Source organism: Trachemys scripta, chromosome 3 (genome assembly GCF_013100865.1).
Source record: "Trachemys scripta elegans isolate TJP31775 chromosome 3, CAS_Tse_1.0, whole genome shotgun sequence".
NCBI lineage: Eukaryota > Metazoa > Chordata > Testudines > Emydidae > Trachemys > Trachemys scripta.
This window is the reverse complement of record NC_048300.1, coordinates 185,272,938-185,300,699: the sequence shown is the minus strand read 5'-3', so window position 1 is coordinate 185,300,699 and position 27,762 is coordinate 185,272,938. Positions and strand designations below refer to the sequence as shown.

The following is a 27,762-nucleotide window of genomic DNA, read 5'->3' as shown; positions in this document are numbered from 1 at the left end:
GTTAGATTGCTAAATTAAGTTGAATTTCTAAAAAGCATGTTATACTTTTCTTTTATATGTAATCACTTCTGTTTCCATTTGTTATCCCTAATCACTATTTCCTTAAATCTTAGCCTTTGATAATAGATTTATGACTGTTTCCACTATAAATAAATCTCAGTGCTGTGTTGTTGTAAAGGACCTGATCCTGACACCCTTCAAACTGTGAGTATACTGTTCCCTTGGGGACAGCAAACCTGGTAATTTTCTATGAGTGTCCAGTGACAGAGGAACACTTTCAAAGGTACTTGAGAGCTGGGGTACACTTATTGTTAACCTCCAAGGCAAAGTAAGGGCTGACAGAGCCCTGTGGTGACTGGGTGATTAGCAAACCGGCAGTGTTAGGAAACTGACACCCTGTGAAACACCAGCAATTCTTCTTCTTGTTGAAGACAGGAGGGTAACAAGTAACTCCCAGTTCTGGCACCCCAAGAAGTGTCACTCCGTCTCCCTTCTGCATCCCTAGACACAAAAGGCGAACCCAACAAACTTCACTTTTCCCATAAACAATTTCACAAAATGTCTGTTCTGGGTCACTCACAGTGTAACGCAGCATTCCACAGCATTTCAGATATTTTAATTAATATCTTAGCTGAGCCACTTGTCACATAGTACCATAAGAGGCGACTATTCTCCCCCTTTTATAACTCTTATGAAATTAGAGTACATCTAAAACAAGCTTTCCTACAGAATACTTCATGTGACCTAAATATTCTCCTTTCTCTATAAAATTCTAGGAATGGTGCACTGAATATAGCTGGAGGAAAGAATAGTTTCCTGTTTAAAAAAAAAGTCCAGACATTAAATTAGAAAGACCCAGACCAACTGTGGCAGCACAATTTCAAAATCTCTTAAAAAGGAAATTAACAAGTGCTTCCCTTCAGTGCAATGCAATAATTTTAACTCAGAGTTCTGGTGATGGAACACTTTTTTTTTTGCTGTATGTTTTATGATAGTCACATTCATTGTAACCCAAGGGGAGCAAAGGAAGGTAGCTAGTCCAAAACTTCAACTTTTTAAAGACACCATCAGCTAATTATAGGCCTTAGCAGCACCTGCAATTTTACGGCAGTCTGCATGAGCATTAAAAGTGACAGACAACAAAAAAACTGCAAGCAGCACTGCTCTAGAGTAAACCTCTACTTGCCAGTGGACTTTATTGCTATGTCAGCTGCACTTGAGATGGATGTGGAATTTTAAGGACCATTCTGGAAAGCTCTCAGCTTGAAATATCTGGATGAAGATAAGCAATCCTCTCTAACTGAATGCAGCATTTACAAGAAAGACAAGCTATTTACTCCCTTTTAAATAATTAGGAGAGCTTTAAGAGGGGAAGTGCCAAACAATACCAAAAAGGAACAGGCATAGCACTCTGAATTCACTATTATTTATTATGCTTATTAAGATAGTGCTTCAGGGCTTGTTGTGCTAGGCACTGTACAAACACACAGTAGTAGACAGCACCTGCCCAGAAAAGCCTTTAATCTAAATAGACAAGACAGATAAGAGTAAGGGTATCACACACACACAAACACATACTTACACAAAGTGATGAAGTGATGGCAGCAAATGTAACATTCGTGTCATTTTTATTGATGTTGGTCAGTTTTGAGTTTATTGGGGGGGGGTAAAATTTTGTTAAGAGGGAGTCAGCTAACCAGAAAGACAAGGAACGGAGAAAGGACACAGAAGAGAGGGGGATGAAGGGGGAAAGGTGGCAAAAGGGACGGGGCATGAAACGCAGGTGCAGTGACAATGAGGTGAGCAAGAGGGCTGGAGAGGGAATGACCAGAATGAGAACTGTGAAAAGCAGCTGATGACACCTGTTGGTTCCTGCTGCAGAACCTGCTCAGGCTGCTTTGGTCTGTGTCTGTTCTGCCAGCTTTAGTTTTGCTGGCCTGGGGGACTGGCTCCTCCCTGGAATACTTCTCTGCCCCAGCCCACATAGCTTGCATGGGCCCCCAGAGGAGGTGTGGGGGGTGGGGCAGTGACCCCTGCATAGCTCTGGGTACATGTCAGGGGATCTTCCTCACCCCAGAAAGCTGCAGTACCTTCAAAATGCTTTGGTAAAGGACATTCAAACATTGAAGTCAGTGGCTACATTTTCTACTGATCTCAATGAGAGCAGAATTCAGTCACATCCAATTCCTCACTACGCTCTGCTGAAAGAGATTATCACCACCCCCATTTTACAGCTACAGACTGAGGGCTGGTCTTCACTACCCGCCCGGATCGGCGGTAGAAAATCGATCTCTTGCGGATCAATTTATCGCGTCTCGTCGGGACACGATAATCGATCCCCGAATCGACGCGCATACTCCACCAGTCCAGGTAAGAGTAAGCGCCGTCGACGGGGGAGCCGCGGCGGTCGATTTGCTGCCATCCTCACAGCGGGGTAAGTCGGATCAGATACGTCGAATTCCGTGACACTATTCCCATAGCTGAATTTGCGTATCTGAAATCGATCCCTCTCTCCCCCCCGTAGTGTAGACGTAGCCTGAGACAGAGAACAGAAACGAATGATCCCAAGGCAATATAGGAGTAGCACTCATGAGCTAGTGTCTCTCATTCCCTGGCTCAATCCATTAGAATGTGCTGCCTTTCAATATTAAAAACAGCCTCTATCATATTTAAGGTCAACAACCTCACCTTCTTCAGAGCAAGGGCAAAGTGGCTGGAATAGACACCAACTCAGTATTCAATGAGCATTTATTCTCTATTCCATGTAGGACTTTGTGTTTCTAAGATAAAGCCTCTTATTGCCTTTAGGGTATTTTGTTTGAAATTTGTAATTACCTGATAAAGATTATAGGGAGTGTGGTGTTGAGCATTAGCGAATTCTGTAGAAAAAGATTCATATTAAGTATTTCGCTAAGCAATAGTACATTTAACCAAACAAACAAAAACCAGAGTCTATATATGGTTGCTTGCCAAACCCACATCCTATGGTCAAATATAAAAATCAGCAGCTTTGGAAACAGAATCCTGAGGAATCCTGAGTATCAGTCACTCCAGTGAGTGATTGAATCTCTTAAACATGTTTCGTAACAACTGCAGAGTTGCCAGTTTGCAAGCAGGCCTCTCACATGTTTCAGCTTTCTAAGAACGTCTTGCCAAAGAAAGGAAGCCACCAAACCGGAGAGTCCAATGTACCCAAGTCCTTTAGTTGTTTTACACACAAAACTCTCAATGAATTTGTCACAGGATAGCTGGTCCCTGTGGATAGACTAAACCCAGCTCCCCAGTAACATGGCAGGGGAGTCCAATCCAAGTAATTAAAAAGGGCTGGGCTCCACCTGGGCCTATAAAGGGTTGCTAGTGGGCAGATGAGATGAACTAAGGCTATATTTACACTTTCCTGAAAGATATAAATTTTGCCGACATAAGTGGGAGTGAGTATTCCACCCCCTAAGCGACATAAGCTACACCAGCATAAGAGCTAGTGTGTTCTTCCGCCGACATAGATACCGCCACTCACTGGGGGGTGGATTTATTACATCTACAGGAGAGCTGTCTCCCGTCAGCTACACTAGAGACCTTACAGCTATGCAGCTGCATCGGTACAGCTGCGTCACTGTAAGCTCTCAGAGTAGACATAGCCTAGGATAGACTGTGTCCTGGAGGAGAAAAAGAGTGGAGTTAGCTCCTGTGGTGGATCCCTGGAGGAAGAGCTCAGAGAAGCGGCCCTGGGGTGGCTGCTCCCACAAGGGAGCAGGGCTGACTGAAACTGGGAAGCTCCCAGGAGCAGGAGTGCCAGACAACCCTGGGAGAGGTGGCCTTGAAGCCTGAAGCAAAGGAATGAGTTAAAAGACTGTTTTTTTGTTTGTTTTGCTAACTTCTGTTAAGGAAAAAAAACCTCCTCGCAAACCACGGGGCATGGCAGTACATGCTTTGGAGCGCAGGAGAAGCCAGGCCTGGTGACAAACTTCAATAACTTTTTTGTACAGATAATTCTCTCTGTCAGGTGCTTGGCTGGCTAGTTCTTGCTCACATGCTTGGGGTCTAACTGATTACCATATGTGGGAAAGGGAAGGAATTTCCCTCCGGGTCAGATTGGCAATGATCTTGGATGTTTTTTGCCTCTCTCTGTGATGTGTGGGTGGGGGGCCACTTGCCAGGATTATCTGGATATATCTCACTTAATCATTTCCCTGCCATCACAGGGGCACATAGTATAATTCCTAGAACTCCTGTGGAATGTACTGTAATACTTCGGTCTAATTTCTGTTGTTGGGTTTAGAGTGCGGGTGCTGGGTGGGGTTGGTGGCCTGTGATATCCAGGAGGTCAGAGTAGCTAATCTGGTGGTCCCTTCTGGATAAACTGACTCCTGGATCTAGCCCTAGACTTCTAACATTATTGTAAGTCTCTAGATAGCACTATTATAGACAGTGTTACAATCTCTTTTTAACTGAACGAATAGGCAGTAAGATCTTAGAACTGCTAGGTTCACAGCCATGCAATTAGTTAGATGTTCTGGTTGCACCAATCAAGTTTTGTTCCCTGCTTGAATCTCTAACTGGAATCATGTCCTTCCAGAAATCCAGGTGCAGTGTACTGATGCCCATCAGATACATCCATAAAGGCTAAAACATTACAATCTCTATTAAGTGAGATGATGGTATCCCACACTGATAGTGTACAGCCTCTTTTTTAACTGAAGAATTTCTTAGAATCTGTGCGTTTCATATGTTTATAGTTAAGAGCACTTGATGTCAGAATATAAAAGAAAAGATTATCAACAGCCAGGACAACTTGAGAGAATGCTTTCCTTTCCCCTTGAAATGCTACCTTTCAAAAACTCGGTTTTCTTTTGACATGTTTTGTGGGTATTATTTTTGTTTCCCCAGTTAAAAGGAAATTGTGAAATAATTCCAGATGGAAAAGATACTGATGTGTTTACTAAAAGGATAAGCTTTCCGCTTGTCACCACTTTACCACATCGACAATAAGTAAGTAACTCAAAGTACGAAACTTGAAAGATTCAATACAGAAATTTGAAACACCCCTCTTTTGTTTGGTGGGAGGGCAGGGAGGGAATTGTGTGCAGAGCAGAGAGATATATTGGCAGAATTAGAAACATAATATACCTACTTAAGGCCCTAACCGTACACCTAGCTTCATACACATAGATCCTTTAACTGTCACATATGGACCCAAGTTTCCTAGTTAGTATCATCCCTAAATGTAATTTTGAAACTTTTTCCTATCCTAACACTGTGCCCTATTTAACAGCCACTTTGGATCTGTCTACACTGCAGTTCAACACTCATGGCTGGCCCGGGTCAGCTGACTCGGGCTGCAGGGCTATAAACCTGCAGTATAGATGTTCAGGCTCATATTAGAGCCGAGGTTCTGGGAACTTCCCCCTTTGTGGGGTCCCAGAGCTTGGGCTCAAGCCCGAGCCCAGATATCTATGCCGCAGTTTTACAGCCCCATAGCCTGAGCCCCATGAGCCTACGGCAGCTGACACGGGCCAGTCACGCGTGTTTAATTGCAGTGTAGACATACCCTTGGTTTTGTCCCAGACTTGCCTGCATTTCAGTTTTGTGGATTATGTGACATGGCACCTATTTGCAGCTTGCAAAGTGCTTTGAGGTAATTAAAAGTGAAAAATTGCTGTACTTAGTTATAACTATCCTTAATTCTTCAAAAGTCCAATATTTAATTGGACAGCAGGGATTTTTTTTTGCCTTATTTTTTTTTTAATACATGCTATACCATAAATCCAGAGGGAAACTGTTCCAGAAACGACAACTCATTCACACTTATTTTCACAAAATGAGAGATGCTACAAGCAATTGGCTGGAGTTCTAGCATTTTCCCTTTTGTTTTCTTTCCCCACCCTTCAGAAATAGGTCTTTGTTCTTAGAAGGCTTAAAACAGGATTTCACTCTGAAAAATTACTCTAAAAAGAAGCACCAAGGGGATCCCATATTTATGATTGCGCAGTGCTTCTATAATAAGTTTGCTCAATTTACAAATAAAAGAGGTTTTCCTCCTTTCCCCTCCTGGCCAGCCCCGTAATAATACTCAGAGTCAAACTGGGCTCTTTCCTTTTTTGTGCATCACCACCAGGAATAACACACCTGCAAATCATATTCTACCTTCAGTGACACCTGGGCATCCTCATCATCGTCAGTGGGGTTGCACAGATGTCACTGATGGCAGAATTTGGCAGTGCAGTTAATAACTCTGATGATTATTCAGCATCAGGAGAAGCATGCAGCTCCCTTTCTCAAAGCTGTGTTGGCTCTGCAGAGCAGGCAGGAACATTTCTCAATTCAATTGGAAATACAGATAGCGAGAAGACTTGTTGAGCAAGATCTCATCCGTTTACCTAGTCACTTTTTTTCTGATTGTTAACTGCGCTTTTGCCTTTAGAACAAAATTAATTTTAGTCTTTAAAAACTACCTTAAAAGAATGTTGAGTGCTTAACTCACAAAATAAAATTAAATAAAATTAAAGTTTCCCTGGTCAACTTTTAAACCCTTGCCTTTAATGCTATATTACCACATATCTCATAGACTGCACACCATACAAACCCTGCACCACCTATGGATTGTTTCTGTTTATAGACTTGTCTGTGTTGCTTTGCAGAATAGCATCTGAGTGCCTTACTAAAATTAATGAATTTAGCCTCATAACGCTACAGGGGATGAAATTCTCGCCCCAGCAACGTCAACAGCAAAACTTTCATTGCTTTCAATGGAGCCAGAATTCCACACAGGAAATATTATAATCCCCATTTTGCAGATATATAACTGTAATGCAAAACAATCCACATTTTTGGTATCAAAGAATAAATACAACTGCATTGCTTCTATGAAACTCATTAAAGTGATGTATCAAAAACCAAAATACTCTCCAACACTCCAGTAAAAGTGTTCTTAGTATTATCACTGAGAGCACTACAGACTCTAACTCATTTAAATCCCAAGTGAAAATGTTCAGTGCCTAAGGTCAATGCCCAAAATCATGCCAATCGGATTACTCAAATGTTCCAGGATTTATTAGCTCCCTAAAAGAATGGATGCTTGTAGTTAAGGCAGAGGACTGGGACTCAGGAGATCTGGGTTCTATTCTTGGCTTTGGCACAGATATCCTGTCTGATAAGTGCCAGTCTCTCTGTGGCTCAATTCCCTAACTGTGAAATGGGGATTAGGATATTTCCTTAACTCTCAGGAGAATTTGCTAATGTATGCAAGGTGCTCAGATACATCAGTAATGTGAGCCTATAAATAACAATAAGTTATTCTATCATCCAAATGTTTCCTTGTATTTCCTCCCCCACCAATGTAAATCTGTGCAGCATACCAGCTCAGGTATTTCATAGAAATGTAGGACTGGAAGGGACCTTGATAGGTCATCTAGTTTAGTCTCCAGCATTTAAGGCAGGAATAAGTATTTTCTAGACCAGTGCTTCTCAAAGCCGGTCAGCCACTTGTGTAGGGAAAGCCCGTGGCGGTCCGGGCCGGTTTGTTTACCGGCCACGTCCGCAGGTTCCACAGGTTCGGCCAATTGCGGCTCCCCATGAGAGGGTGTTTTTCTAACCCCGTTCTTCAAAATTTCCAATGACAGAGACTCCACAACCTTCATAGGTAATTTGTTCCAGTACTTAACTACACATATAGTTGGGAAGTTTTTCCTAATGTTTAACCTAAATCTCCCTAGCTGCAATTTAAGCCCATTGCTTTTTGTCCTGTCTTCAGTGGTTAAGGAGAACAATTGATCACTCTCCTCTTTATAACAACCTTTTACTTACTTGAAGACTGTTAATATGTCCCCCCTCAGTCTTCTCAATCTTTCCTCATAGGTCATGTTTTCCAGACCTTTACTCATTTTTGTTACTCTTCTCTAAACTTCCTCTAATTTGTCCACATCTTTCTCAAAGTGCAGTGCCCAGAACTGGACATAGTACTCCAGCTGAGGCCTTATTAGTAAGGCTACAGTTTTGTGATAGAGGTCGCGGAAGTCACGGAATCTGTGACTTCCAAAGACCTCCGTGACTTCAGCCCCGGGAGGTGGGAACTGCAGGATCTCGTCGCCTCCTGCAGTGGCAGGAAGCTGTAAAGTACTCCCGCCGCCTGAGGCAGCAGCCCCCAAGTTCTCAGCCACCGTGAGCAGCGGAGGTACCCCACAGCTCCCAGCCACTGCAGGCAGGGGGGTACTCTGCAGCTCCCGGCTGCTGAGGGGGATCCCCGCTGTGGGGTAGGGGCACTGGCAGCTCCCCTGCCGCCACCGCAGGAGGGAAGGGGGACCCCCATAGCTCCCCTGCTGCCACCGTAGGGGAGCAGAGGAACCCCAGCAACTCTCTGCCACCGCCATGGGGCAGGAGGACCACCGCAGCCCCCAGCTGCCATGGGGGAGGGGCAGGGGGACCTCCGCAGCTCCCCACTGAGGCAGTGGCAGGGGGATTCCCACAGCGCTCCCCACTGCTGGGAAGGGGGCAGGGGGACCCTGCAGCTCCTCTCCGCCGCTGGTGGCAGGGGACCCTGGAGATCTAAGCCCCCATTAGTGGTGGGGGCCTCAGAGCTCCCAGCCATCCCATAGCTGCCCTGTCCCTGCCCATTTTATCATGGATATTGTTAGTAAAAGTCAGGGACAGGTCATGGGCTTCCGTGAATTTTTCTTTATTGCCCGTGACTTGTCCGTGACTTTTACTAAAAATATCCATGACAAAATCTTAGCCTTACTTATCAGTGCTGAGTCGAGTGGAAGAATTACTTCTCATGGCTTGCTTACAACTCTCCTGCTAATACATCCCAGAATGACATTCACTTTTTCTTTTCTTTTTTCTTTTCACAACAGTATTGCTTTGTGGACCCATATCTAGTTTGTCATCCACCACTACCCCCAAATCCTTGTCTGATGTATTTCTTCCTAGGCAGTCATTTTCCATTTTGTATTTGTGCAATGTATTTGTCATCAAACATTATGTCCTATACAGACAGGTTAAGCAATGTGGCCACTTACACATTGTTTAGAACAAAGCAGTAGTTGTGGGAACTGGAGATCTACAGTATCTCATTTCTCCTTAGTCCAAAGTAGAAGAGACAGTTCTATATCTCCAGAATAAGAGTACTGGGTTTATCTTCACAGAGGAAGTTGCTGTATTTGCCTCCCTCATTACTTCAACTGGTATCATCTCTTCAGTGTGTAAAAAGAGAGAGGTAAGGCTGGACATAGTGGTCCTATTACACTGTCACATAAGGATGTACATAACGTGTTAACATTTTTTGAAGACAAGCGATGTTAATGTCATGCTGCAGTCAGAAAGCATGCCATATGCAAGATACAGAGCAGGAGATGCACATACTTTCTACTATTCCATTCAAAAGATAGGCATTGGAAACTTATATTTTTATCATTTAAAAGGAAATGTCAAGCTTTTACTCAGCCCAGAGAGTTGAGAACACTAGACATGGCTGCACTTCTCACCGCGAATAAATGATCAAATACAATTGGAAACTAAGTGCCTAAATCATCAATCATTTTACCAGCTAAACCACATATCTTCGCCCATAGTTCCACATCCAGCAGGACTGGAGAACTACAGCCCTATGTTTTTAGGAACAGTCAGTATCCTGGAACAAATTTCAATATAGAACATGAACACTTTTCTGTCAACAGAATTTCACCCGGTTTTAACTACGTGACATAGTTAACTCGACCTAACCCCACACTGAAGACATCGCTAGAATTCTTCCATTGACCTGCCGACCACCTCTCGAAGGGGTGGCTTTTCTATAGTGACAGAAAAACATCTTTCATTGTCATAACACACTGCAGCACTACATCAGCATAGCTGCAGCACTGCTGTAGCACTTGTAGTGTAGACACACCCTAAGCTATCTCCTATCTAATAGTCCCTATATAAGGCCAGGCCTAGAATGGTATTCACAAGGCAAGGAGTATGTTTAAGCATGTTTGTGGCAGAGTTCGGGAATGGAGGGATCACTGATGATTGCTGGAGTATATTTCACGCTGATCGAGTGCATTTACTTCTCAGATACTGGATAAGATTTATCTACGTTGTATGTCTAGGCATGGCTTGAATGCTTAACTTTATTCATAGTGAGGTTTTGACCCAAGATGAAGCCAAGCAAGAATTAGCTATAACCATCAACAAGGGTAGCCAGTTAGGGAACAGGTAGGTGTGGTGTTAATTTAGTACTAACAAGACTTAAACCATAGATTTAGGGAGGTGGGACTTGCCTGCAGGAATTTTAGGATTTCACAAAGCATTGCAGTCTGGATGACTCTTTGATCCAAAGGGCCACTGCACATCTGAAGCAGCTCTTTACTAGATTCCAAACGGGAAAGCGCCTAGTCTGCAAAGACTGTTATGTTCATTTGTTTATATAAACTATTACACACAACTGAAACATAAACAACACTGCAATCTGCTCTTTCCACCAATCTACCATGCCACATCCTTACTGGAAAGCATCTGCTCCAAGCAATTTTTCTGGTTGTGCTCCTATGTCTTTAAAGGCACGTAGGAACTTTTCTTTCAGCTGATCCTTGCTTCAGGGGAAAAAAGTAAAATAAAAAAAATCTGTAACTTGAATTCAGGCTCAGCTAAAAGTACACTCCAGTGTGGATTGCTGTTACCACTTATAAGGCTGCACAGCAGGTGGCAATGCCATTAATCTTCCACAATGACAAGCTGTTCCTCTCAATCATGGTTTGAGATAAATTTCAGCACCCATCAAGAGTATGAGCTTGAAAGTAGGTTGACTGTTCAGCCAGGTTAAAAATGCAGACGATATTTTACTTAATGCTTCATAATGTTTAGCAGAAGAAACATTAAGGCAGAAAATATATATTAACATACAGACTACAAAAGAGTACACACAATGACACTGCATCTACACAAAATGTGTTTTTACCTGAACAAACAGTATTCCGTATGGATCATACACATGCAAAGTTTTTCAAATGGATCAAAATTGTGTTACAACCCTAATAGCAAGACAGACAATCCACTTCAGACCCCTATGGAAGTGAACATTCATTATAAAGATTAGTTTTGATCTATTAAAAATATGCCTACTCCAAAGTGTTCCTAGGGAAAGATACAGCGTTACAAATATTTTACCAAGTAGGCATAAAAGACAATTATGTGCTACAATAGGCTAAGTACATGGCCAAACAGTAATCACCAGCACAACCTCCCACCTTTTTTACGTAAAGCCCAAAAATAGCATTGCACCCTGATGCTCAACAAACTACCTCTATTGGAGCAGTGAGGGAAGCAAGTGCCAATGTTGGCACTTTCTCAATGGAGAGACCCTATCTTTAGTACACCATGTAGGCAATGTTAGCAAGAGTGGCCCAGCTGAACTCAAACAATTAAGGTGGTTCACAGGAAAGGAGGCTGTGTCTCAGGACCCAGAGCATATAGGGCTTGATAGATCAATACCAAAACCCTAAAATGCAGAGAGAAGCAAATAGAAAACCAGTGTAGTCTTCAGAGTGTTGATGCACAATGCATTTTTTGTCTGACAAAGCCTAACAGGATGTGCTTTCTACACTAGCTGTAGCAATCAGTAGCCTTCAGTAGGATTACACAAGTGTAAAAGAGCACATAAGTCTACTCCTGGGGCAATTCTGCAACAAAAAAATAAAAATTATGTGCACAATATTTTAAAATTCTGCAAAATTCTCATATTTTATGTCAAAATAACACAATATAATCACACCAGTTTCAATTATTTTTGGTCATTTTTTTCAAAATACCTGTCAGCAAGTATGTCTGTAACAATACAGACAACAAAAAAAATCAAGAAATCTTTTTTAACAAATAGATTCCTTACTAGGCATATTAATTCAGAACTCTGAGTAATAATTCATTTAAGCCACAATACAGAAAAATATTTCCCTCACCCTTCAGAAGCAGTGCAAAGGCTTGGGGGACTCAGGAGTAACGGAGTAGTTGAGGTAGAGAGAAGTAAATTGCTGGGAAGGAGCCTTGGTATGAACTTGGAGGGCTGTTCGGTATGGGTGGAAAAAGTATAGAACAGGTTTTTTGGGGGCTGGGGGGTGGGGAAGGGAGCTTCCCCCATGCAGACCCTGGCTGACCCTTAGCCTTTTCCATTCAGTCAGGCACATCTGCCCTTGTCCCCATGTGTTCCTGCATCCCCATGTGTCCCTCCACCCCCACTCAGACACCCACTCCCCCCATTCCCATGTGACCCTGCACCCCTCCCCCTGTCTCCATGTGGCTCTGTACCCCCCTCTCCCTGTCCCCATGTGGCTCTGTGTGCCCACCCAGCCACTCCCCTGTCCCTATGTAGTTCTGCACCTCCTCCCCCATCACCATGTGGCCCTGCACCTCCTTGCCCCCTGTGGCCCTGCGTCTCCACTCCCATTCGGCCCCTGCACCCTGCCCCAGCCCTTATGTGCCCCTTATGAGCACCCCATGATGTCAGTCTCTTCATAGCCCTTGTCTCCTGACTGGCCTGACAGGTGCTGTGAAGAAGGCAGGTTCTTTCTCTTCCTTTCCTGGCCGGGAGCTGCTGCTGTGTTCTATCACCACAGTGCCCTCTGGTGGGCAAAAGGTGGAACTGCAACAACATTTCAATAGACGCTTTTTTTCTGCACAAAAATTCAAAAATATGCCCAGTTCATTAATTATGCATGTGCTCAGTAGTGCAGAATTTTCCCAGAAGTAGTAAGTCAACCTGTAGCACCTTTAGTGGTGATGAAGACTAAACCAGAGAGAACCCATCCTGACACTCAGAACTGCTATGGAGAAAAGCAAAGTTGTTAACCAAGCAAACTGAATATGGAGTCAGTGGGGCAAAACAAAGATTTTATTCCACAGTGCCACTCTTTCCAGCATCAGCTTTCAAGTTAGAACAACACAACCCTTTAACATATAAAGACTCCTCTGCACATTTTCTTTGTCATATCATTTACTGCTTCCCTGTAATTGCATCAATGAAGAAGTGACCAAGATCAGCCCATAAGGAGCTAAACCAATCAAGATGCATTAAGTTCTGATCCCTGAATCAAATCAATTTCCATTTACCAAAAAGAGATGTATTCTCCCACTTCAATAAACTCTAAAAAGAGAAAGATGAAAAAGTTTCTTGATCCTTGTGCAATTAGAACCTAACTGAAAGCAGCTGATAACCTACACCACCCTCTCAAAAGCACTCTCATACAGAAGAGTTCTGCTCCATAGCATTTGACTCAAAGAGAAGGACAGAATGCTTGCATCCTAAAGAATCCTTCAGCTAATTCAAGTCTACAAGAAGAAGACTACACTAGCAGCCAACTTTGGCTGATGATGAATTTCTGCACAGGCACTGCCAAGCTTTAGGCTATTATTAGTATTAATTTTAATTGAGAACATTGAAATACTGTGACTTAAGATTCATTAACAGTTTCCCCTCATGCAACCTTGAATACTTGGCAACTTATTTCTGGAAAGGAAACATAGAGGAGACATAAAATAACTTAATTAAAATAGAGGGACTATGTGGGATTTAATTTGAATTTAATATTCTTGATTTTCATTGAGCTTCCTGTCTCAAGCCACTCTTTAACTGAGTCTGTGGATTAAAAGACATGCTGAGATCTTAAGTGAACACTCTTAGTCTATTCTTCCAAGTAACTGAATTAGAGCCTTCCTCCAATTACAGAATTTCTTGAGGAAAAGCCGGTAATGTTATGAGTATTGGATTTTATTAAGATCAGTCATTTGACAGTCTGGATACTGCCAGCTGACATTTTATATGGATGGGATTGAGAAAATTGAATGTATGGAAAATATCAGCATTTTAAGGCAATGGCAGAATTAATGAGAATGAAACAAGGAGGAGAACCAGCACCATGAGACCAACAAGTGTTCTGTAGTCCAGTTTGAGGACTGCTGTGGTAGATAGCATGCCATATTTCATTAAGCTATATCAAGTACTCCCTTAATATTACTTTTCCACGTAAGCAATTGCTATAGTTACCAGACAGATGTTACAAATTGCTAATGGAAAGAAAGGGGAGACCAGGTGATCATGAATGGGACTAGACAAGGTCGGTCCACACTGTGAAAATGTTTGAAAACCCTTGATGTAACAATGAAGAGAATATAGAGAGGCTATGGAAAGTGGGTATGGAGAAGGAAGCATGGAAAAACAACAGGTGCAACCTACCTGTAAAGCAAAGCTACATAAACATAAGAGAAATCCAAAATGAGGAGGCAAGAAAGGTATGGGTGAGGAAGCAGATAATTTAATGTTAGTTCCAAAGGCAATCGTGAATCAATATTTCTTAAGAGACTGGAGATGAAGACTTATAACTATTTGCCCAGGTAACTAAAGAGGAATTCATTTTCAAAGGTAGTGGACTGGCATAAACATCACCTGCTCGATCTGAATAAAAGCCAAGATTCCTTAGCTAATAAGATAATGACAGTTAACACCACATCAACCTAACGGGCTCCAAGAATTTAAATTTGCAGGCATGAAGGACAAAGGGGTGGGGGATGGAAGACATTCCTGACAGACTGAAGGTCTCTCACACAGGGACTGGAGGTTGATGATGCTCGATAATTAGAAAACGGGCCTGGAAAACTGACAGGCACAGCAGATTACTGATGCAAGCATTAGATTATCTCAAGGGGTTTGGGACTTGCCTAGGTGAAGCTAAGGAGGCTTAGTCCTAATTACTGTTCTACTTTTGTTTTCATTTCCTTTAAATTTTCCAAAAAACTTGGTTGTATTTAAGACATTTGGCTCTTACACTGTCTCTGGGATAACTCACTACAGTCCTTTTTTTGGAGACAAGAACAAGGCATCTGATAGCAACAACCAACAAAATCTGAGGTACTCCGTCTAGGATGATACCCCTTGGAAATCAATGAAAAGCAGTCTGAAGTCAGCAAGACAACAAGGTACCAAAAGGAGCAACGGCAATAAAGGGACCAAAACATTAAAACTTGCTTCTGGAATGAAACTTCCTTTGGCCTCCTATAAACCACCTGGTATTTGATTTCCACATCCAGTCTCTAACCACACATTAATGCACGAGCTCCTTTCTGACTTGCATAGAATCAACAGGTTTGCTTACTTTTTGAGTAGAATCAACTTCTCTTCTGCAGGGAAGCAAACTGAAGCAGATCTCACTCTTATAGAAACTCAGTTACCAAGTCTTAATTAGCACTTTGTTTTGTGGCTTGTTTTTTAATTTTTTTTTTTTTTTTTTTGTAGAGAAGTCATTAATAATTGAGTGTCTGCTTGTCTGAGTCATGACATTTCTTAATGTACTAAAAAACACACTGGTATGACTAATAGTGGGATCGAATCTTTGGACTCGAGTCAGGATAAAACTATTATAATTGGCCTATGAGATCTTTTTTTCTCCATTCTATAATTTTAACAATTTTTGGAAAAGATTAATTGGCATGCAACACAGTAGCTCATGCTTAAAAACAAACATCGCTTTCATGGCAATGCATGCTGCCACAACCATATTTTAAAGTGGAGCTATATAACAACAGCAACAACAAAAAGGTACAATCCCACAGTGTGGCAAGCAACGCGGCAAGAATTCTGAACACATATAGAGACTGAAAAAATGACATCCAAGTGGCAATCAGCTATGAAAAATATAGTTTCGTAGGCATGTACCCCACTGCTATATGAATAGACAACACATATACACGACAGGATGTTGGACCACCTTCCATTCCCAGTTATTAATATCCAGAAGATTTCTCCGTAATTGGGATCTAAATATGTACAGGAGAAGAGCAATTCTTCTCTTTGATAGCCTATTGCTGAATTTTAGACTAGTGAGAGCAGGTGGTATGTCCTCTGCATTTCGGATTTGATCATAAAATTGCTATGCAATTGGGCTACAGTGAATTTTCTCTTTATAGGATATGCAAGATTCACTTGGTTTTGATTGTATGGTTGTTTTTAAAATTAACATTTAAGAGAATGCGAAATTGCTCTCTCTCCAATACAGAGAGACGTTTTCTTTTTCAGATCAGCTTTTCTCAACAGCACCACCACCACTGGCTGTTAACCCTAAAATAATAAGAGTTTAAATAGTTTCCTAGAGACAAGATTGTGGGTTTTTTGGGGGGGTGGAAAGGAAAGGAAGAGAGATTCTGCTTCAGTCAATTTCTCTTCTGGCCATGTAATTTGACACATTGGTACTCAAATGCTATCTATTCAACACAGTATGTTGCTAATCTAATCTAAAGCAGCACTGTGAACACTGCTGTGCTATGGAAATGCTTAACAATGCAAACATGATTAGCCACATAGATGGAGCTTTATATGCTACTGTTTTGGGAGCAAAATTTAATAGTACAACAATGACGAGATGGCCTCCCTCTTCAATTCTATCTCATCAACACTTACATTATAGCGCTCAATGCAGACTAGGCTTTCATCTCGTTGTCTGCATTTTTTCCTTGCTAATATGAAGGCTCATCTAGCACTAATTATGGCAATTTAATGAAGAGTAGAGAAAAGAATGATTAATAAAGGCCTTCACCATTTGTTATGTTTTTGGCAAGTTGAGCTGCATTAGATCATGCCTACAACAAAATTAAGAGGCTATAACATGACCTCCATAGTCTAAGCAAAAAAGGATTTAGATGCATTTTACTGCATACCACAAGACAATGGATATCATTTGAAAAAAAGAAAAAAAAAATCCAAAACGTGACTTGTACTTTGCAAACAGACCTAAGAGATAAACTAACAAACATCATGTGTCTGGGACCCGTGATTCTGATTTGGTATGCTCTGGGAACCTGGGACAAGAGAGAATCCCTGAACTGGGCACTGATTAAAGATCAGCTTCAGTAGGTGGAGAGGGGTTACGCTGGCTAATTAGTCAGGTATCTTCAGTGGACATCAATGCAAAGAATTACAACCCCAAATCTATCGTTGCATTCAACCTTCCTCCACCCCAAATATCCCCACCACATAGCTCTGTATAAATCTTCTCTAGTAGTTTTTCATAAATTGCACCTGATCGGGTAGGTAGCATACCTTCTCACACCAGTAAAATGATAATTCGATAATGTTAGTCAATCCTATAGTATATAAGATCTGTGTTATAGTCCATACTATATAATACCCATGTTAAATCTCTGAGATTGCCAGTGTTAACAGATATTTCCAGAAGCCTGAGCAAATCTTAACCAAGTTGAATGTTTGTGTATTTGAGGCCTGTGCCCAGCCTACCTGCCATCTGACTACTTACTAAACAGGATAGCATCAAAACTAGATCTCAAAAAAGATTAAACAGATTTTATGTTTTCTTTCCAAAATGTGAGCTTCTCAGTAGTTATACGAATAGTGTTGTGCTGCAAACTGCCTGAGAAAAAAAAACGGAAAAATATTAAATGGGAAAAAAATAAAAAGTTCTCAAAGAGGATTTAAAAACAGGCAGCAAGTCACCCTTCTAATCTCTTTTGGAAAGGATTTTAGGAGAAGGGAACCAGTGCTCAACATCTTGAAAGCAAAATAAAATAGCTACGAAGAATGTTATTTTAAAGAAGTGGACAGACTAGATAATGGAGGCACTGGAACATGGGGATTAATTAAGAGAAATTATGTTGTGGAACTTGATAGTGTAAGTATTAAAGGAGCAATGTCAACTCAATTTTGACCCCAGATCTATATTTCTGGAGAAACAAGTTTTAGAAAACTTTAAACCAATGGAAAGTTTTCACTTTATTTTTTTTTTTCCAATTCTAAGGGGGAAGAATTGTTTACACAAATAAAAATTCCACTGCAATGTTTACAACCCAAAATACTGAATCTAAAAGTGAAACTGACTTCTTTGGTTTTCCAAGATGAACAAATAGTTCCTTTAACTGATCTTATGTAAAGACATTTGCTAGTGCTCACGCACAACGGGCACAGTCACATTAGAAATAACAAGGATGACATGCAAAGAAGAAACAACAAGTAAACCTCACAAAATGAACTGGATTTCAAGTGATCAGTTTTAATAAATCCAACATGTTATTAGTATCTGAGACAACATGGTATGTTTGTTTAAAACAGGGCTTAACTTGGCAGCACCCACTTAATATCAAGTGAAGATCCCCACAGAATTCTGCCAATCCAGCCTCAATACTGAAATAATACGTTTTCATTACTATAATCCTGACTGTAAACTTTTGCCGTTCAAATAAGGGGTAATGATTAAGTCCACCCTCATTTTCTTAGAAACATAGTGAGAGGAAGGGAGCTCAAGAGGTCATCTAGTCCAGTCCCCTGCACTCATGGCAGGACTAAGTATTATCTAGACCATCCCTGACGGGTGTTTGTCTAACCTGCTCTTAAAAATCTCCAATGATGGCGATTCCACAGCCTCCCTAGGCAATTTATTCCAGTGCTAAACCACCATGACAGTTAGGAATTTTTTCCTAATGTCCAACCTAAGCCACTCTTGCTCCAATTTAAGCACCATTGCTTGTTGTTCTATCCTCAGAGGTTAAGGAGAATAATTCTTCTCTCTCCTCCTTGTAACAATCTTTTATGTACTTAAAAACTGTTATGTCCCCCTTCAGTCTTCTTTTCTCCAGATTGAAAAAACTGGATTTGTTCAATCTTCCCTCATAGGTCATGTTTTCTAGACCTTTAATCATTTTTGTTGCTCTTCTCTGGACTTCTCCAATTTGTCCACATCTTTCCTGAAATGTGGCGCCCAGACCTGGACACAATACTCCAGGTGAGACCTAATCAGCACGGAGTAGAGCAAAAGAATTACTTCTCGTGTCTTGCTTACAACACTCTGCTAATACATCCCAGAAGGATGTTTGCTTTTTTTGCAACAGTGTTACACTGTTGACTCATATTTAGCTTGTGATCCACTATGACCCCCAGATCCCTTTCTGCAGTACTCCATTTTGTATGTGTGGAATTGATTGTTCCTTCCTAAGTGGAGTACTTTGCATTTGTCCTTATTGAATTTCATCTTATTTACTTCAGACCATTTCTCCAATTTGTCCAGATAAGATTAAAATTCAAAACAATCCTCCAAAGCACTTGAAACCCTTCCCAGCTTGGTATCGTCCGTAAACTTTATTAATGTGCTCTCCATGCCATTAATTAAATCACTGATGAAGATATTGATCAGAACCGGACTCAGAACTGATCCATGCGGGACCCCACTTGATATGTTCTTCCAGCTTGACTGAGAACCACCACTACTAACTACTCTCTGAATGGTTTTCCAACCAATTATGCACCCACCTTATAGTACCTCCATCTAGGTCACTGGCTCTCAACCTTTCCAAACTACTGTACCCCTTTCAAGAGTATGATCTGTCTTGTGTACTCCCAAGTTTCACCTCATTTAAAAACTTACAAAAAAGTGTCACAGCACACTAGTACTGAAAAAATTGCTTACTTTCTCATTTTTACCATATAATTATAAAATCAATCAACTGGAATATAAATATTGTACTTACATTTCAGTGTACAGTATACAGAAAAGTATAAACAAATAATTGTCTATGACATCTTAGTTTGTATTGACTTTGCTAGTGCTTTTTATGTAGACTGTTGTAAAAGGAGGCAAATATCTAGATGAGTTGATGTACTCCCTGTAAGACCGCTGAGTGCCCCCGAGAATCACTGATCTAGGATGCATTTCCCTAGTTTGATACAAGGTCATGCGAGATAGTATCTAATGCCTTACAGATGGTGACACTCTTCCACAATCCATTCCTTTCTGTGTCCATATGTCTCTAAATTCCCCTCCCTGTTCCCAGGCCTCCACCAGACCAGACTGGATTTGGTTTTGGGGCACTCCCCATATCCCTCCACAGCAACAGCAGAATTTTGACTGGCTCCCCTTGCCTTGCACAGGAAAAAAAAAAAAAGGGGGGGGGGGAGGGGGAATTATGTGCTCCCTCAACCACTAGACTAAGCCTGAGGCAAAGACATTCTAAGATACCTTAATCCTCCTGGCTGGATTCCATCATGATGTGCCTCTCTGCTGCTCAGAGTTCTCTAGCATTATTTTGTAATAATGACAGACAACTTTCCTGTCTGGTTTTAAAATTCAAGTTAAGACAATATATGTGTCCTTCATGTGCTGTTTCTTATTGAATTGTGACATATTCATAATTCAATAAGGCACAGCATATGAACGATTATTTAAACATTTAAAAACAAGGTGGGTTGCTGGCTCTTTACAAAAATTGACATATTTAAGCACCAAAAACAAATCCTATTACTGCTGTCTTTAAAACAAAAGCACACATTTTCTATTGCAGTGCTCTCTTCTCTGTCCTTCTGCAGCAAGAAGGATGTGCTCAGCACCAGTAAATACTGGAAGGCATTGTTTAAAAGTGTATTTTATTTTATTTGTGTACTTGAATCATAGATTTCAAGGCCAGAAAGAACCACTGTGATCAACAAATCTGATCTCCTATGGAATACAGGCCATAAGACTTCCCCAAAATAATTTGTAGAGCAGATCCAATCTTGATTTAGAAAATTGTCAGTGATGGAGAATCCATCAAGACCCTTGATAAGTTGTTCCAATGGTTAATTACACTCACCATTAAAAAATTACACCTTATTTCTAGTCTGAATTATTTCCTGGCTGGCTAAAATTCCTAATCCCTATTCAATCAGAATCTTATATTAACCAACAAAAGGGAAAAACAGAAGGGGGAAAACTCCTATCAGATTCTCATCATCATAGTATTAAAATGACAGATTTATTTTTAGCCCATTTTCTTCCCATACCAATAGATCTTAGGATACATTTCCTGGTGGTTAAATTACTATTACTATTATTTTTTTGCTCACATTGGCAACTTTTTATAGATGCATTCTGGCACCATGGGTAAGGCAAACTATGCAAAGCAGTTTAAAATAAAGAGAGCTAAGCATGAATGCTTATTTAATATCCAATCGAGTACAATTATGTAAAAGTAAAGAGTTGAGCAGGGGACATTCTATGCTCCAGTAGACACGCACAAGACACAGTGCGAGCCTTCTACCCGCATGGAAAAGTCCTAGCTAATTATAGTCCTGCTATACAATTCTACAGAATAATTTTAGAAGACTATCAGTCTCAACTGAATTCTACGGGGATTAAGACATTTTGTAGGATCAGAGTGTATCAGACTTGCTTTCTTTATATTTAAAACAATAAAGAACATACATAAAGAAACACATTTGGGTCCAGATTTTTGAAGGTACTTGTGGGTGGCTGCACCCAGGGCTTGTCTACACTTAGAACGCCGCTGCAGAGGCGCAGCTGCAGGGAAGACACTACCTATGCTGATGGACGAGCTTCTCCCATTGGCGTAGGTAATCCATCTGCCCAAGAGTATAAATTGACAGAAGAATTCTCCTGTCAACCTAGTGGTGTGTTGCTCAGGGATGTGGATTTTTCACACCCCTGGGAGATGCAGTTATCCTGACCTAATTTCCTAGTGTAAACCAGGCCTTAGTGTCTTTCAAAAGGGATTTAATAGCCAATAGATATTAAAAGTCTACATCACAACAACTATTGAGGAAATTTAGACTCAAGTGCCTACGTCCTTTTTGAAAGAGATGTGGTCCCTAATTAGTTAGATGGTGTGACACTGAGCACAGCAATAATGCCTAGATGTCTTGAAAAATCTGGGCCTAGGTTCTCTAGGAATTAAGCTTACAATGACTACTAAGCAGCAATTTAAAAAACCCAGAATTTATACACAAATAACAAATTAAACTTCCTTTCCCCCCATGAACATACTCTCAACCTTCCCTATCAACCCTGCCAAATAAATTGCATTTGCAGTATGTCCAGAGGGTCCTCAAGTTCTGGCTATTTCAGACCAAGGATGTGGAGCAAATTTCAGAGTCCTGAGGCCAACACAGCAGACATTCTGCCAACAACCCCCTGTTTTTATTTATTTAATTTATTTATTTTGACAATGAGGGGGATCCAGTTTGAGCACCCCCACTGACTGCAGCTGCCAGCAGGAAATCATGGGAGGAAGGTAGTCTCTGAGATTGGCCTGGGCCCAGATCAATTAAGGCTCTGAAGAACATTAGACTTTTTAGCATATAGGATTATACTACTCTACCATTCCTCTTGCTCTAGCTATTCCATGCTGCCAGCATAGCTGTTTTCCACAAGTACTAAATTCACTTTTGTTTTCCCTAAAATAACTGAAGTCATTCAGTATTATTTTAGAATGGAATAATTCCCTGAAAATAAAAAACAAAAGTTCAGCACTAGACTAATAAAGACATTATCCGAAAGACTTACAAAACTTGCAGCAACATGTAGTCAGCGAACATTAGCGACAAAGTGTAACCAACCCATCCAATTTCAGTTTTACTTGCTGCATTTTTTTTTTTTTGCTATATTGGTAATTCTGTAATCTAAAACTGTATTCCACTCAAGAGGCTTAGGACAAATTCATAATCAACATACCAGCAGCATGCTCTAGCCAAGTTGTGGCCCAGACCAAGCAACAACTGAAAGGGAAAAGGAACCTCTGTGCTAGATTCACCAGACCAATAAAAAGAATATTCTTGAACGCAGGATTTAGTCAATGCCAATGCAAAGTTCAAGAAGAGAGAGAACATCAAAAAGGTGCATCTTAAAAGAAGGGCTAATCAGGGCCTGAAAACTTGACCTACTAGCTAGAGGCAGATAAGAAATATTAGCAGGGCAGGACCCTGGCGAGGTCCAGGGATAATGTTCTGGTGATAAGACTAGCTCATCCCCACTCCCAGCTACTGAAGAGGGAGAGTGCTGTCTCTAGACCCTGCTCTGATGCTCTGTTTTTCACATCAGCCTCTGGAAGTTTCTTTCCTTGCATCAGAGTCTTACTCATGGCTGTGATGGTGGTGGGAGAAAAGCAGAGTGGCTATTGTACCTGTCCCCTAGGGACAGACTCAGTGGGATGGAAATTTTGTACCTCACATACTCCTGGCTGCCATTAGGGAGATTCTTTGCAGCCATGTTGGTCTCTCTAGTACACTAGGACAAGATGGGTGAGGTAATATCTTTTATTGGACAACTTCTGCCAGTAAAAGAGACAAACTTACACAAAGCTGAAGAAGAAAAGCTCAAAAGCTTGTCTCTTTCACCAACAGAAGTTGGTCCAATAAAAGATATTACCTCACAAACCTCCTCTCTAGGGAGACTGACAGTGCGGGGGGAGTGGAGGGGAGGTGAAGACTACTCCACTAACTCTCCAGCTTCGGGGCAGGGGGGCAGATTGGCCCTGCCTCCCTTACCAATCCCTGCTTATAGCTTTCACCAACAGCACTGGAATTAAATTGACATAATTCTTGTTTGTTTTACTGGTGCCCAAAAATGTGTTGATGTAGATAGGCTATAGTACCCTTACAAACTACAGTTACAGCTTCTGATCGGATTAAATTGAAGCCTATGGAATTCAGTCTCCTTCTCATGCTTCTTTCCTTAGATCTATTAATATAAGGACTTGAAAAATCCACACACATATGGGAAGGAGGAACCCTTTCCTGGTGAACAGGCTGTGGGATTGGGTTGAGAACCAAGGCATTTATTTCTGCAGAATTAATGCTTTAACTTAACCCCCCACCCAAAAAACAAACAAACAACAACAAAAAACTCTAGCTTTGATTATTGCAAAGACAGCCATGCATATATGATCCAATGCAGTGCTTTCTTCCTAAAACTGCACTCATGTTCCATGCTACTGACGTTGCTATGAGTTTTCCAAGCAGCAACACCACTACAATCAGTTTTCACAAATGCTGTCCACAGCCTTGTGGACAACTGAAACCCTGGCAAGAATTACATCAATTTCATTTTGCACCTTCCTGGGAAAGCTCTGAGTAATAGAAGAGGCAGATGCTGTTTGCAGGGGGTTGTACTTATAGGCAAGAGTAGCAAAGATCCTCTTCCTCTTCTCAAAACAGTCAGGAAGATAAAAGGAAGGGTGGACTGATGGATTTCTTCACCCCAGCTAGGCATCAAAAAAAAAGCACATAATATTTTTGACACTTTCAAATCAAAGTTGAGCTGCAATATAACTGGGCTGTGACTGAGGTTAGAACAGTGATGTTCCCCTGAATGGTTGCAGACATGTGTCTACATCCAATCAGTAGGTCATTATTCTATGCCTTTAAATGTAAAGTCAGTCAACAGGTGCTTACCAGACAGCCAATTCTGACCTGTTTAATTTTTATTTCTATTTCTCACCCTAATCTTGAAATTGCCAATAGTTATTATGGTCAAATCTAATTAATGCTCACTAATGAGTGGGAGACTCATTGCAAATTACTGAATTTGCCAATTAGCAAGTGAGTGAACAAGTTAAAGTATCACAGAATGTGCTCTGTTCATTTATTTTGACAATTGTAGTTTGCTTTAAATTATTTATGACACTTCATAGAAGATTAATTCACTTTGCAGTATTTTGACAAAAACAGACGTCTCTGCAATGGTACTAAATTACGGATGTGGGTGATCTTCTATCACAGGAGAGTAGGAATACCGACCTAGGGGTCACTTGCATGATAGATGATCCATATTTATTGGCCCTGGACCTCTTCCTCGGAAAGTGTAGATTTTGAGATAGCTGTACTTCCCTGAAGAAAAAAAAATCCACCTAAGATGCCTTAGCAATAGAAAAACCTGCTTGTTTTAGGGTCCACTCTAATGGGACTACTAGTTCTTGAGCATAATAGATTTGGTTTGTATAATCTCTACGGCTACTCTTTGATAGGGTTACCATATTTCCACAATCGAAAAAGAGGACACTGGTGGGGGGAGTAGCCCTGCTCTAGCCCTGCCCCCGCACTGCCCCACCTCCATCCACTCCCCACCCCCTGACTGCCCCCCTCAGAACCCCCAACCCACCCCGCTCCTTGTCCCCTGACTGTCCCCTCCTGGGACCCCTGCCACTAACTGTCCCCTAGGACCACACCCCTATCTAAGCCTCCCTGCTTCTTGTCCCCTGACAGCCCCATACTAAGAACCCCCCACCCTAACTGCCCCCCTAGGACCCTACCTGTCCCCTGACTGCCCCGACCCTTATCCACACCCCTACCTCATATTCACACTCCCACACCCAGACAGACCCCCGGGACTCCCATGCCCTATCCAACTGCTCCCCGCCCCCTGACAGGACCCCCAGAACTCCTGACCCATCCAACCCCCTCTGCCACCTGCCTGCCTCGACCCCTCTCCATACCCCTGCCTCCGACAGCCCCCCCGAACCCCCGACCCATCTAACTCCCCCTGCTCCCTGTCCCTGACTGTCCCAACCCCTCTCCACACCCCTACCGCCCTGACAGCCCCCCCCCCCGAACTCCTGACCCATCCAACCGCCCCACTCCCTGTCCCCTGACTGGCCCCCTTCTCCAACTCCCCAGCCCCCTTACCATGCCGTTCGATTTAGAGCAGGTGTCTGCTCCCCCCCGAGCACTGCCGGGCGGCGTGCTAAGGCTGTGGAGGAGGAGGGGAAACGGGAGAGGGGCTCTGGCCGCCGCTGCCAACCCCGCCGCCGCGTTCCCTCACAGGCACACAGCCCCGCCCCCCAGCGCTGCCGGGCGGCGTGCTATGGCTGCAGGGGATGTGGGGAGCCAGGAAGGGGCTTTGGCTGCCGAGGCCCCAATGCGAGCGGCGCTTGGCCGCCATGTCAGCTGCTTTTTGCTCTTGAAATAGCCAACCAGGGGGAAAATCCCGGACATTTTTAGAAATCCCCCCGGACGGCTATTTAAAGAGCGAAAAGCCGGACATGTCCGGGGAAACCCAGACGTATGGTAACCCTACTCTTTGATGACTGAATCAGTGCCTCATTTCCTCCTGTTTGTTCAGGTCACTCTTGCAATGCAGTCTGTCTTGATTAGAAAGAGGGTGCCATTCCATGCTATGTTTAAAACTTAACAGAGCACACTTTACTCTATAGTTCTAGAAAGTTTTGCTTTCCTTCCTTTTCTGTTTTGACCAGCTTCTTTGGCTAAATCACGTAAGCAAGCTCCACACACATGAGACTTTGACTATTATCACTTTATAGTCCAGTGTTATTAAGAGCATTGCTCAACCTTCAAACCTGCCAATGTGTGTCATGTGCCATAAAAATGTGACACATAGCCAAAGTATGGAACACTTGTGTTTTGTTGTGTTGCCCCACAACTGAAAATGTTTTTTAACTATCAAATGTGTTTTAAATGATGTTTTCTCACAGTCTTAAATAAATGAGCTTTTCTTTTTTAAAAATTGGAAAACTATCATGTGCAGCCATACGCATCCCTCTGCCATGGGCCTTCAGATGTTCAAACACAAACCTCTGCCATTTGGGCTAAGAGGATAACAGTTATTTATGTGGATCAACTCCTAAGGTTGCCAACTTTCTGACTGCAGAAAACTGAACACCCTGGCCCTGCCCCCTCCCCACCCCTTCCCTGAGGCCCTGCCCCTGCCTGGCCCTTTCTCCGAGCCCCTGCCCCCCGCTCAGTCCATACCCCATTCCCTCCATCACTCACTCTCCCCCAACCCTTGCTCTCTCACTGGGCTAGGGCAGGGGGTTGGGGTGCCGGAGGGGGTGAGAGCTCCAGCTCGGGGTGCGGCTCTGGGGTGTGGCCAGGGATGAGGGGTTCATGGTGCAGGAAGGTCTCCAGGCTGCAGCTGAAGGGTTCGGAGTGTGGGAGGGGGTTCCAAGCTGGGGCAGGATGTTGGGGCATGGGAGGGGGGTGTGGACTCCGGGAGGGAGTTTGGGTGCAGGAGGGGGCTCAGGGATGGGGTAGGGGGTTGGGGTGGGGGAGGAAGTTTGGGGTGTGGGCTCCAGGCAGCGCTCACCTCAGGCAGCTGCCTGGAAGCAGCAACATGTCCCTAGGTGCCTAGGCGCGGGGGCGGCCAGGCAGCTCTGCATACTGCCCCTATGGGCAGGTGCTGACCCCGCGACTCCTATCGGCCACAGTTCCCTCTTTGCTTAGATGCCAGAGGGACATGCCAGCCGCTTCTGGGAGCCACGCAGAGCCAGGGCAGGGAGCCTGCCTTAACCCGCCGACCAAACTTTTAACAGCCTGGTCAGCGGTGTTGACCGGAACCGCCAGGGTCCCTTTTCGACTGGGCGTTCCAGTCTAAAACCGACGCCTGGCAACCCTATCAACATCTAGAGAAGGATGTGACCCACTTGGCCAGTAGAATGTTGGGGGGAAAAGCAAGATTCCTGGGCTCTGCTCCTGACTCTGGGAAAGGAAATGTGGACTAGGAGTTGGAGCGACAGTCACCAACAAGACAGGTAGGTGCATAATTGGACATGTTTATTATGAATGGACAGTATGGCTCAGTGGATGAGTGTTGGGGTTGCCATTCTGGAGAAGTAGGTTCTAGTGCCTGCTAGTTACTCTTGAAGTGACCTTGTGCTGTCTCTCACTTAACTTACATGTAAAATTGGGATGGGGCATTGAATACATCAGATTTGTCCAAAATGCAGAATGTTTCCTAAGAGGCCTGGCAGGGGGGTTGGAACAATTTTTAGAGTGGGATGCAGCTGATAGAAACCATGTATTTGGTGTTTCTTATTACAACAAGCCAGGGGGTACAGCAGCACCTCCAGAATCCCTAGTTCCAGCACCAACTGAGGTGCAGGTGTTTGTACCTGTTTTCTGCAATGATCACCATTCAAAATTTTAGGACTTGTCTGAGTTCATGCCTCAGTGTCTTCATTACAGATGGGAAGAAATGAGATGTAGGAGCAGATTAAAACAATCAAGGCCCCTGGGTA

At 42.7% G+C, this 27,762-nt stretch overlaps 1 protein-coding gene across 3 annotated transcripts in view; it reads right to left on the bottom strand.

Annotated features, from left to right (window-relative positions):
* KLHL29 (kelch like family member 29) overlaps nucleotides 1-27,762 on the bottom strand; it is a 547,902-nt gene that overhangs the window by 492,104 nt on the left and 28,036 nt on the right. Inside the window, exon 1 of one of the 3 annotated variants that reach the window (XM_034766596.1) lies at nucleotides 24,530-24,603. The exons of the other annotated variants lie outside the window; for them this stretch is intronic. The gene's annotated coding sequence lies outside the window, so the exon portion shown is untranslated. Of the gene's footprint in view, nucleotides 1-24,529; nucleotides 24,604-27,762 lie in introns of those variants that run through there. 3 annotated transcript variants of the gene reach the window in all.